The sequence below is a fragment of the Zalophus californianus genome, chromosome 11, assembly GCF_009762305.2.
Source record: "Zalophus californianus isolate mZalCal1 chromosome 11, mZalCal1.pri.v2, whole genome shotgun sequence".
NCBI lineage: Eukaryota > Metazoa > Chordata > Mammalia > Carnivora > Otariidae > Zalophus > Zalophus californianus.
This window is the reverse complement of record NC_045605.1, coordinates 36,332,710-36,343,298: the sequence shown is the minus strand read 5'-3', so window position 1 is coordinate 36,343,298 and position 10,589 is coordinate 36,332,710. Positions and strand designations below refer to the sequence as shown.

The 10,589-nt window shown below is 37.6% G+C and overlaps 1 non-coding gene across 1 annotated transcript; it reads right to left on the bottom strand.

Moving 5' to 3' along the window:
- Positions 1-8,983: 8,983 nt before the first annotated feature.
- On the bottom strand, positions 8,984-9,090 carry LOC113915671. The gene has a single exon (XR_003517794.1). It is a non-coding gene; the product is annotated as a U6 spliceosomal RNA (small nuclear RNA).
- Positions 9,091-10,589: the final 1,499 nt, after the last annotated feature.

Genomic DNA, 10,589 nt, shown 5'->3' with positions numbered 1-10,589 from the left:
CATGATCAGTTTTTCCAAATTTCAGTACTAACATTGCTCTCTAATATTTCAAAAAATATTTCTTTCAAAAATTAAATTTTGCTTTTATCTCTCTTATTTCTTCTTTGAGTTTTTCTATTCTTTTTATAATTTATTTATTTTTAATTAGCCTATCATATTTATTTATTTAATTAAAAATTTTTTTATTAACATATAATGTATTATTTGTTTCAGGGGTACAGGCCTGTGATTTATCAGTCTTACACAATTCACGGTGCTCACCATAGTACCTACCCTCCCCAGTGTCCACCACCCAGCCACCCCATCCCTTCTACCACCCTCCACTCCTGCAACCCTCCATTTGTTTCCTGAGATTAAGAGTCTCTTAGTAACTTCCAAGGAAAGGAGGCATGGAATGGATCTCAATGAGAGAACCCCAGTGCCCATTGAAATCCTTTATCTTAAGACTATCTGCCATGTACAGGAGTTTCAGGGAGTAAAGGGAACTATAAGAGAAAACTTAAGGAACCAATATGCCCACTTTGGGCAAATAATGTGTTTTGATGGGCTCTGCAGATTTACTCCCACTGAAGATCATGCTGGAAAGAAACCATAATGTTCACATGGATGATACTGGCAAGAAGTCTGCCACCCAGGCCAAATGACAGCAGCATATGCCTTTGAGAATAATTCTGGGCTACTTCCAGCCAGCAGTCCCTAAGGATATTGTTTTATCTCTATCATTTGGTGGGACCTGTGAAAGACACAATTAAGATTATAAATATTACTCTAAGTATGACTTCGGCTGTATACCACTCTAATATGTATCGTATTTGGTACCATTTAATTACAAGTATTTTAAGATTTATGTGATGACTTAATCTTTAATCCATGAATTTTTAAGGAGTGCATTAAGTTAATATCTCTACATATGGACTCTTAAGTTACTTCTCTTCCCAAAATTAGTTTCTAACTTATTTGCATCTTTATCAGAGAACATGGACTGTTTGATACTAATTCTTTGATATATGTTGATATGAGTTTGATGGCTCAACATGTGGTTATTTCTGAAATATTCTTGTGTGCTTGAAAGAAAATAATCTTCTCGGGAACAGACTTCTGTATATGTTTGTGAATCTGGTTTATTAAGTTCATTTTTTTGTCAGCTTATTGTATCAGTTACTGAGAAAAATATGTAAAAGATCTCCCATTTTGAAAGTGAATTTGTCAATATTTTTATGTTCTTCTGTTAATAGTGGTTTATAAATTTTTAAGAAGATTTTATTTATTTACTTGAGAGAGAGAAAGAGAGAACACGAGCAGGAGAGGAGCAGAGGGAGAGGGACAAGCAGATTCCACGCTGAGTGTGGAGCCTGATGGGGGGCTTGATCTCACAAGCCTGAGATCATGACCTGAACCAAAATCAAGAGTCAACACTTAACTGACTGAGCCACTCAGGCACCCCAGTAGTGGTTTATAAATTTTGAACCCTATGTTATTAAATGCATTATCTTGTTAATTGTTCGTGTTATCATTATGCTATGTCCTCTTTATCTTTAAGAATGCTTTTTTTTGGGAACAATTTATTTTCTCTGATATTAGTATAGATTTCCTCTTTGGTGAACATAGGAGACACAGTTAGTTACTAACTCAGTATTTATTCAGCCATTTATTCTTACTAACCAAACTTCGATTCTGTTCAGTGGCAATAGGTACAGATAAAACACCCTATGTCTTTGCCTCTCTTTGTTGCCATATGCCATATTAGATTAAATCATATGCTATGTTTATTTTTGAATGGAAGCATAGTTGATTATCAGCAATTTTCCATGATCGAGCCTAATATTTTTGGCCAAGAAGATTTGTAAATGCAAGTCAGTGAGTTGAATTTTTATGAAGACTATTTTAAAAGAACTCTATTTTGCTGGCCTGGTTTTTCAACCTCCTGTCCTTTGTCCTTTTGTGGCCTTTGACCCAATGACTGGTATTACAGTGATGATATTATATTTAAAAGACTGAAAATGCATCTTAAACCGGGCAGGATGGAAGGATAGAAAAAGTTCTTGATAACTCCTCTAAACAATTGCACCAACCCTGGATGGCGTACCCCTGGGTATATCATTATATGAGAAAAACAAGCCTCTAGTTAGTGCAGCTCCTACTCCTCTCACCCTAATCACTGCTTTTGATGATGATGACCCACAGCTAAGTAAATAGCTCCAAATAAATTGAGCTGGTTTCCTGTGTACAGGTGCGCTCCCTTACCTTCTAGGCTTCTGCTCTTCAGATTGAGGTATGAGGGGATTCATTCAGGAATTCAAATGAACTTGTGATACTATTAGAAAGATACATGGTTGAGAAAAATAATAAGATGGCTCTTTTTTTTTGTTTCTCTATCCAAAGCCAGGGGAGATTTTTACAAATATTGGCTAATATGGGGGAAGGACTCCAGTGGCAGCTGCCTGGGTCCCAAGCCATTGGCTATTTAAGTCAGGAGATATTAGAAAAAAAATTATTATTTTTTCATTTACTTTCAGCAACACTTCTGTCTTTGGGAGAAGAGTTGTATTGTAGCAAGCCTAATCTGGAGTATGACAGATGTGTTTGGGTATTAATGGGCTGTAGTATGCATGCAGCTGGCTCTGGACCTGAATTTTAGGGCCAATGGCATAATAATGGCTCCTCTCTGTTAAGTTCTTGCCATATGCTAGATAGTGTGCTAAGCAGTTGCCATGTATTAACTCATTTAGTTCTTAGAACAATAGGTCGATTTTATTGTTAACAGCCTCATTTCTCAGATGAAGCAACTGGGACAGTGAGAAGTTGAATAATTTGCCCAGTGTCTCCTGGTTAGGATGGGGCTGAGCTGGGATGGAACTCTGGCAGCTGGACTTCAGAGCCTGTGCAATCAGCTATGACCCCTTGGCTGCTTCTCCTGACCTTGTATAGAGTTGTCTCCCTGGGATTTTGAACCACATCGGGAAAGAAACTGTGGTGAGAAGTGAAGAGAAAAACAAACACACACAAGCTATTGGGGAGGAAAAGCCGTTACTGAAGAAACTGTGAGGAGACAAATGCAAGACTTTCCCCACCCCAATGCTCTGATTTTGTCCAGAAATACAATTATCCATTTATGCTACTCTGGGATCTTTTGGTTGTAGGTAGGGATGCCTGGAAGTTTCCTCTCCCACTGCCATCCTTCAACAAAAAAATCTGAGACCTTTTTCTGAGGTTTGGTCCCACTTTGGCTTCCATGGAGCAGCTTGCCGGAGTAGAAAGTGTGGTTCTCTGAAGTCAGACAAGCTTGGGTCTGTATCCCTCTTCAGCTACTTACTAACCTATGTGATCTCCGTGACCTGCACACATCACTTAATCTCTCCAAGCTTTATTCTCCTTATTCATCAAATGGGAATGTTAACTGTTAACACGTGGCCTTGTTCACCCAGTCAACTGGTACGTATTGATTGCCTGCTTTGTGCTGGTCACTGGTAGGTAATGTTTTGTCACAAGCAGGTCGTAAATCGTATTTGATCTTAAGCTCCATGAACTTATAATTCGGTGGAGAAGCTAGACTCCTGTGATAAGTGCTCAGACCGTTCTGCTTACAGGCTGGTGTGGTAAGGAGTGTGGAACATCTGTGTGGGAGGGCACTTAGCAAATGTCTAGTGCTTGGTCATTTCTTCTGGTCCCTCTCTTATTTGAAAGGAGACTGCTGCTGCCAGCCCTACCATACATATGTATGGTTTTATTTCAGAAACTCCCTCTCGCCTAGGATGTCTTTTTTCCTTTAATATGTAATGTGGTCTGAGGTTATGCTGTTTAACTACCTTGCAAAGCCCAACGAGGTGATTTGAGCCATGTGTAGTTTGCACCTTGGGCCCCTTTCCTTCATCTCAGTCTTCATGCAATATTTAACAATTAACCTTACATCTCCTCTGGAAAAACAATTTGAGAATTCAAGAGAAAATTGTAACGAGAAAATCTTAAAATTTGGAGGAAATGAAATAAAAATCAGTTTTAGGCTTTTTGCCTTATTATTTGCATATTATACTTAGAGAATTACTTATTATGGTTTTTGTTGACTGCCTCCCAATAACTCCATTCCAATTATAAACGTGAAAAATGTGAGAATTTTAGATTAGTTTCCCCCAGAGTTGATATTAGACTCTGGCACTTCTGGATTCTTGCCTTGTGTTCTTTTGCCAATTCAGACTTCCTAGGAATACAGGCAAACACATATTGCCTCACGTATTTGTTTTTCATAAGAAAGTAGGCTAAAATTCAGGAGATTTCCCACAGAGATCAGGAAGAAGATTTTATAAAATGCATACATTTTTTTTTTCCCTTTCTTTAGGTGTGCCTTGATTCTGTAAAACCACCAGACTTCGAGGTTAGGTAGGGTTCAGTAGACCTATTTTTAAAATTTATGTAGGGGGATAGCTAAATTCTCTTAGCTCAGAAAACAAGGGGTGAATATTATTTGAAGACTTAAGTGTGTAGGTTTGACTAGGCGGGGATGAAGGAAAGTGTGAGGGTCACATTAAATTTGCAAATATTTTTTTCCAGGTTGTTTAGCAGGGTGACTGGAAAACATCTTACCTCTAAATTGACAAGCACTACTTCAGATAAGTTTATATTAGCATCTTTAAAAATATTGGCTCTAGAAGCATTTTATATGAGAACATCTACACTTACCGGCCACCAACCTTGAAGCCATGAGAGCTTTTTTCATAGCTTTTTTCCTTGTAAGCCAGTAACAGTTCAAAATATATAAACCCACAGAATGGTGAGATACAAACCCACCTAATGGTTGTAACAGGAGGGGTCTGCAATGAGTCTTCAAAACTATAAAAAAAAACAGCCTTTTGTGACTTGGAAGTATTTCACAGTAATTAGAATAATTTAATCTTGAATTTTCAGTACAGAAAGTCTATCTTAAAGATGACATAGCAATGGCACAAGCTATTTCCACAGTTCAGTTTGTGAAATATCTTTAAGAAAATACCCTATTAGTACTCTGTAGGTCAGTGATTGCACATTCAAAGAATTTCATTCTGCAGTGAAACCTTTATCAAGATTTAATTACCATAAAAGCAGAAAGGCAGAGGTATTTGGGATCTTTACATTAAATCATAATTAAAACCCATGTGAGGTTACCCACAAATATTTAGGATTTTATTTAATTGAACCCAAGATGAAAAATAAAACTGATGAATGGCAAAGTTCAGTATACAACTTCCAATTAATCTAACAGTCTAATGATTGCTCAGAAAACCTAGGAAGATTTAAACAGACACCCATACATATGTGTAATATATACGTGTCTGTATTATTTTGTTTTCTCATATAAGATGTGCATGTATCTCTATAGGCACGTGTTCGTGTGTGTGTGTGTGTGTGTGTGTGTGTGTGTGTGTGTGTGTATGTGACACATTATGTTTTTTCAGAGCCAGATTCATTTTTACAAAAAATATAATTTTTTTTCGGTGAAGATTCCATCCTAATTCTTTGAACTTGGCTTATAGAATCTCATATTCTGCTCTCCTGTGAGTTTGATTTTATCCTTTAGAGTCCAAAAGTGGGAATATAATATAAAAGCTTTAAGCTTCCTTGCTTGCCTTAGAAAATTGCAGAGATAGTCCCAGTAATCAAACCCATAAAGTATGACTTGTTTTACGAGCGAAGATGTCCAAAAAACTTAAGAGTAACCTTTGAATTTATGTGGAAAATTATTAAGCCTTCTTTGATGCCTTGTTTCTATCCTTAGCTGTACATGCTTGATAGTGAAGTTAACAAAAAGTCACAAATATTAGCCCAGAGAATGCACAAAGTAAAGCAGAGTGGTTGAATACTCTGAGACTGAACATGTAACAGCATCAGGTCCAAGGAGAAGGAATTAGAAAGTACACATGTCTATTACGGACCCTGGTATCTTCTCCATCCCACGCTACACCCCACCCTCCCCGAGAGAAAGAGATTACAGACACTCTGTTGTTCAGAATATGTTTTAAAACTTTCTGTGGTGTATGAAATGACCCTTTTTTCTAAATAGACTATAAATATCATCATTTCTAAAGGTGAACCTGAGTACATAAGCTTGAGTACAAAATTGAAGATACAAACTCAACAAACTCAAACTGAATAAACTTAGAATGTGAATATATAGAGCCCTGAAGAAAAATTCAAAGTAACACACAATTGCTGGGGACCAATATTTATTGAATGCTAATCATGCACAATTCAAAGGTTGCTCTCAGCTATTAATATCCTTTGAATGTTAGCTCAGTGGTTCTTATGCTTATGTAATGGACAGATCTTCCTTACACAAAAGGTAAATTTTTGAGTAGCCTCAGTGTTGACTTAAATAATATTTATTTTGCTCTTACTTAATTATGCATAAGAATAAACTGGCTGTGAACTTTTTATACCTATGGCTCATATTTGACTTTGAAAACCAAAGCTGTAACAAATTAAATAAAATACAACTATTAAATAATAAAATTCAAAAAATATTACTTTAATTTGGTGGATAAAGTTGATTTTCTGAATGTAAATGGCAAACTAAAATGTTCTGGGGAAGGTTCTTCTGAATTCCACATGTCTATATTCTCTTCTCCAGGCATTTTACTGAAGCCACATCCCTATAGAGCTCTCAATGTCATTTGTTCTTCATTTGCCCTGAATATATTTTTTATACATTAATTTGCTTCAATTTTTTTCTATTATGTTAAAATAATTACAATAACACTACATAATGCCAAATAAATGTATGCATAGATACCAAAACTGTGTGGCTGTACTTGGTTTTTAAAGTATTATTTAAAAAATACAGAATAGCACTGTCCAGTAGAATTTTCTGCAACAGTGGAAATGTCCTATATCTGCACTAAGTAGCCACCAGCCACACATGGCTAATGAGCATTTGAAGTATGACCAGTGTGACTAAAGAACTGAATTTTAATTTTTTAAAAGATTTATTTATTTTGAGAGAGAGAGAGAGAGAGAGCACAAATGGGAGGGGCAGGGGGAGAAGGAGAGAGACTCTGAAGCAGACTCCGTGCTCAGCACTGAGCCCCACGTGGGGCTCGATCTCATGACCCTGAGATCATGACCTGAACTGAAAGCAAGAATCAGGCACTCAAAGGACTGTGCCACTCAGGCGCCTCGAACTGAATTTTAATTTTATTTAACCAAAATGAATTTACATTTAAATTTAAATAATTATGAGTAGTGGCTATCATATTGGTCAGTGAATACCTAAAATACCTTTATGTTAATTTTTTAGTTATTATCAAAATGGAAAATAAAATGTTATAATCTCATAAAGAACTTTCAGATGCCTTAGAATACAATTACCCTAGTTTGAGCATGAGCTGCTATGGGTGGTTATCTGATCAGTCATGGACATAAATGAGCCCAGCTGTGTACATTTTCTCAACCTGATGAGCACAAGTTAGAGTCTTTGGAAATTTTGATTCAAGAATAATGGGACACCTGGGTGGCTCAGTTGGTTGAGCAGCTGCCTTTGGCTCTGGTCATGATCTTAGGGTCCTGGGATTGAGCCCCATGTCAGGTTCCCTGCTCAAGCAGGAGCCTGCTTCCCCTCTCTCTCTGCCTCTCCCCCAGTTTGTGCTTTCTCTCTCTCTCAAATAAATAAAATCTTTAAAAAAAATAAATCTGGTATATAAAAGGAATCACCAAAACAATGATAATTGGGGTTCTCAAGGAAAATAATTCTAAGCAGAGAGACTTGGGAAAATAGCTGCATCTCTAGCATATGCAGAAACATGCAGTGACAAACCAGTGTGGTCTACACTACAAGAGAAAAGGGTTAAAAAGTAAAATGTGTGGTATTTGTCTTGGTTTTATTGAGATATAATGGACATATAACATTGTGTAGGTTTAATGTAGACAAAGTGATGATTTGATACATATATATATATGTATTGTGAAATGATTACCCAGCAATACCAGTTAACACACCCATCACCATCTCACATAATTACCATTTCTTTTTTGTAGTGAGAACATTTAAGATTTACTGTCTTAGCAACTTTCAAGGGTATAATTGTTAATTATATGTACTGTGCTGTACATTAGAGCATTTTTTGGAGTTAGTTTCTTTTTTGCAGTGGGGACATCATTTTCAGGCTTCTTCTACCCTCAATTTGGCTACAAGGAGTCCAGCCTCTTGGTGGGAAGTCTGGCCAGCTCCCAAGTCAGGCCTCTATGGTCAATCTCTATTGGGAGGAATGAGAATTCAGATGGGGACTTAAGGCTTATTCCTGCCTAGGTATACTGCAGGTAACAAATCATTTCTCACTTTACTAGGTGCTTAATATGCATAAGATACAATGAGGATGTACAGTAGTGTATAAATAATATCTTCTCAAAAAGATTTAAAATTTAGTAAGGAGATATGATGTAAACAACCTTTTATAGCTAAAGATCAAAGAAATCATATGTTTAGATCCAAATATGTGATAAGATGACTTGAGCCCAGGAGGGGAAAAAATTGGAGTGGCCTAGGAATGCCAGGTAAGCTTCATATATTTAAGTCTCAGAAAACATATCCTAAATATTATTTGATCCTATATATCCATACTCTTTTAAATTGTTTTTGAGATGACTGACACAGGATTAGGCATTTATGAATAGCTCATGTGAGAAAATGTGAAGGAATAAAAGTAAAAGAAATAGGAGAAACAGCAGGAACTAAAAAGCTATGATAAAATATAAATGCAAAAGGAAGAGAGTTGGGAGTTTCTGCAGTGTATGCACCGTCCGCATCCTTTCAGGTGGTGGAAGAATATTTTTCTCTTTTCTGCTAATGTCAGGGTAGGAATACATGTACAGAAATCAAACATATCTGGAGAGAACAAAAGGTAATAATCAGAGACAAAAGAAAAAAAAGTGCTCACATTGTAAATTAATGGGATGCATATCAATGGTCTAAATGCCCACACTGAGAAAAGAATATTTCCTACTGAAATATGATTTTGTTTTTAATATAGAACGCTTCACGAATTTGTGTGTCATCCTTGCGCAGGGGCCATGCTAATCTTCTCTGTGTCGTTCCAATTTTAGTATATGTGCTGCCGAAGCAAGCACTGAAATATGGTTTTTGATATTATTGTTAGACCCACAGTGTTTAGTGCTAAAAATCTATACAATATTTTCAAGGTGGCAGCACCAAGAAAGTTGCCGAATCTATGAACCATACTGACCATTGGTCTGTAGTGTGTCCCTAACAATGGCTCTAAACAATGGCCTGTGAAGTGGTCAGCTACTTGTTCTCTACACTGTGGTCTTTAGAAGTGCATGGACATCTCTGATTCCCTTTATAGATCTGACATCCCTGGATATACCCAAATACTTCTTGGACAGATTAGGTTCTGGGTCATAAAATCTCTTGGGGGTAATGAAAATTGTATGAGAGAGGGCCTTGAACAACAAATGCTCAACATGTTCTTCCTGTTGAGATGAAAGAGGGAGGGGAACTAGCCTCTTCCATGCTGAATACTTTGATAATTTGAATATTCAAAGAATACCACAGAAGAGAGACTCAAGACATTAGCAGCAAAGCTAAAACATGAACAAGTTAAACCAAGAATTTGTTTGTTTGTTTGTTTGTTTTTAGAGATTTCTTTATTTGAGAGAGAAAGAGAGAGAGAGACAGAGCACTAGCAGGAGGGGCAGAGGGAGAGAGAATCTCAAGCAGACTCTGCAGCTCAGTGTGGAGCCTGACACGGGGCTTGATCTCACGATCCTTTCATCAGGACCTGAGCAGAAACCAAGTTGGATGCTTAACCGATGCTGCACCACCCAAGCATCCCTAAACTATAAACAAGTTAATGCATGCATTCCACTGCAAACCATCTGAGCAGGAACTAGGTCTATTTCTCTGCTTTTAATATAATCAACTAAAATATAGATCTGATGCCTGAAAAGAAATCAAGGAAGGGCTGAGTAGGAAGAGTCTCCAACTGAAGCCTAATTCTGAGAAAGTTCCAGTCAGGCCTAGGAGAAGCTCTTATTTATTATTATTTTTAAAGATTTTATTTATTTATTTGACAGAGAACGAGAGCAGGAGCACAAGCAGGGGCAGTGGGAGAGGAAGAAGAAGGCTTCCCGCGGAGCAGGGAGCCCAATGCAGGGCTCAATCACAGGACTCTGGGATCGTGACCTGAGCTGAGGGTAGACGCTCAACCGACTGAGCCACCCAGGTGCCCCTAGGAGAAGTTCTTGAGCCAGAATATCCTGCATTGGGCACCAGTGTCCTGTTCTAGCTCCCACTGTGCTCAGTCATCAGCTGGGAGCAGCCCGGTATGCCTGCTGCAATGGATCTAAAGGTGAAGCAGCTGGAGCCTGTCAGTCAACTTTGCTCCGTACCACAGATCCTCTTGAAGGAGTTGTGATCAGGGTAGCTCCATGGACAACAGAGGCACATGGCACTTGGCTCAATGCAAAATTTTCTTTTAAGGTCTTTATTCTGAACTAGGAAATGAAATTCTTCCCTTGTGGGATTTGAGAAGCTTGATCTTTACCAGGATTTTTTAAACTCCTTCCCAACCCCAAACCTGTTCTAATTGCTTTTAACTCATGGCACA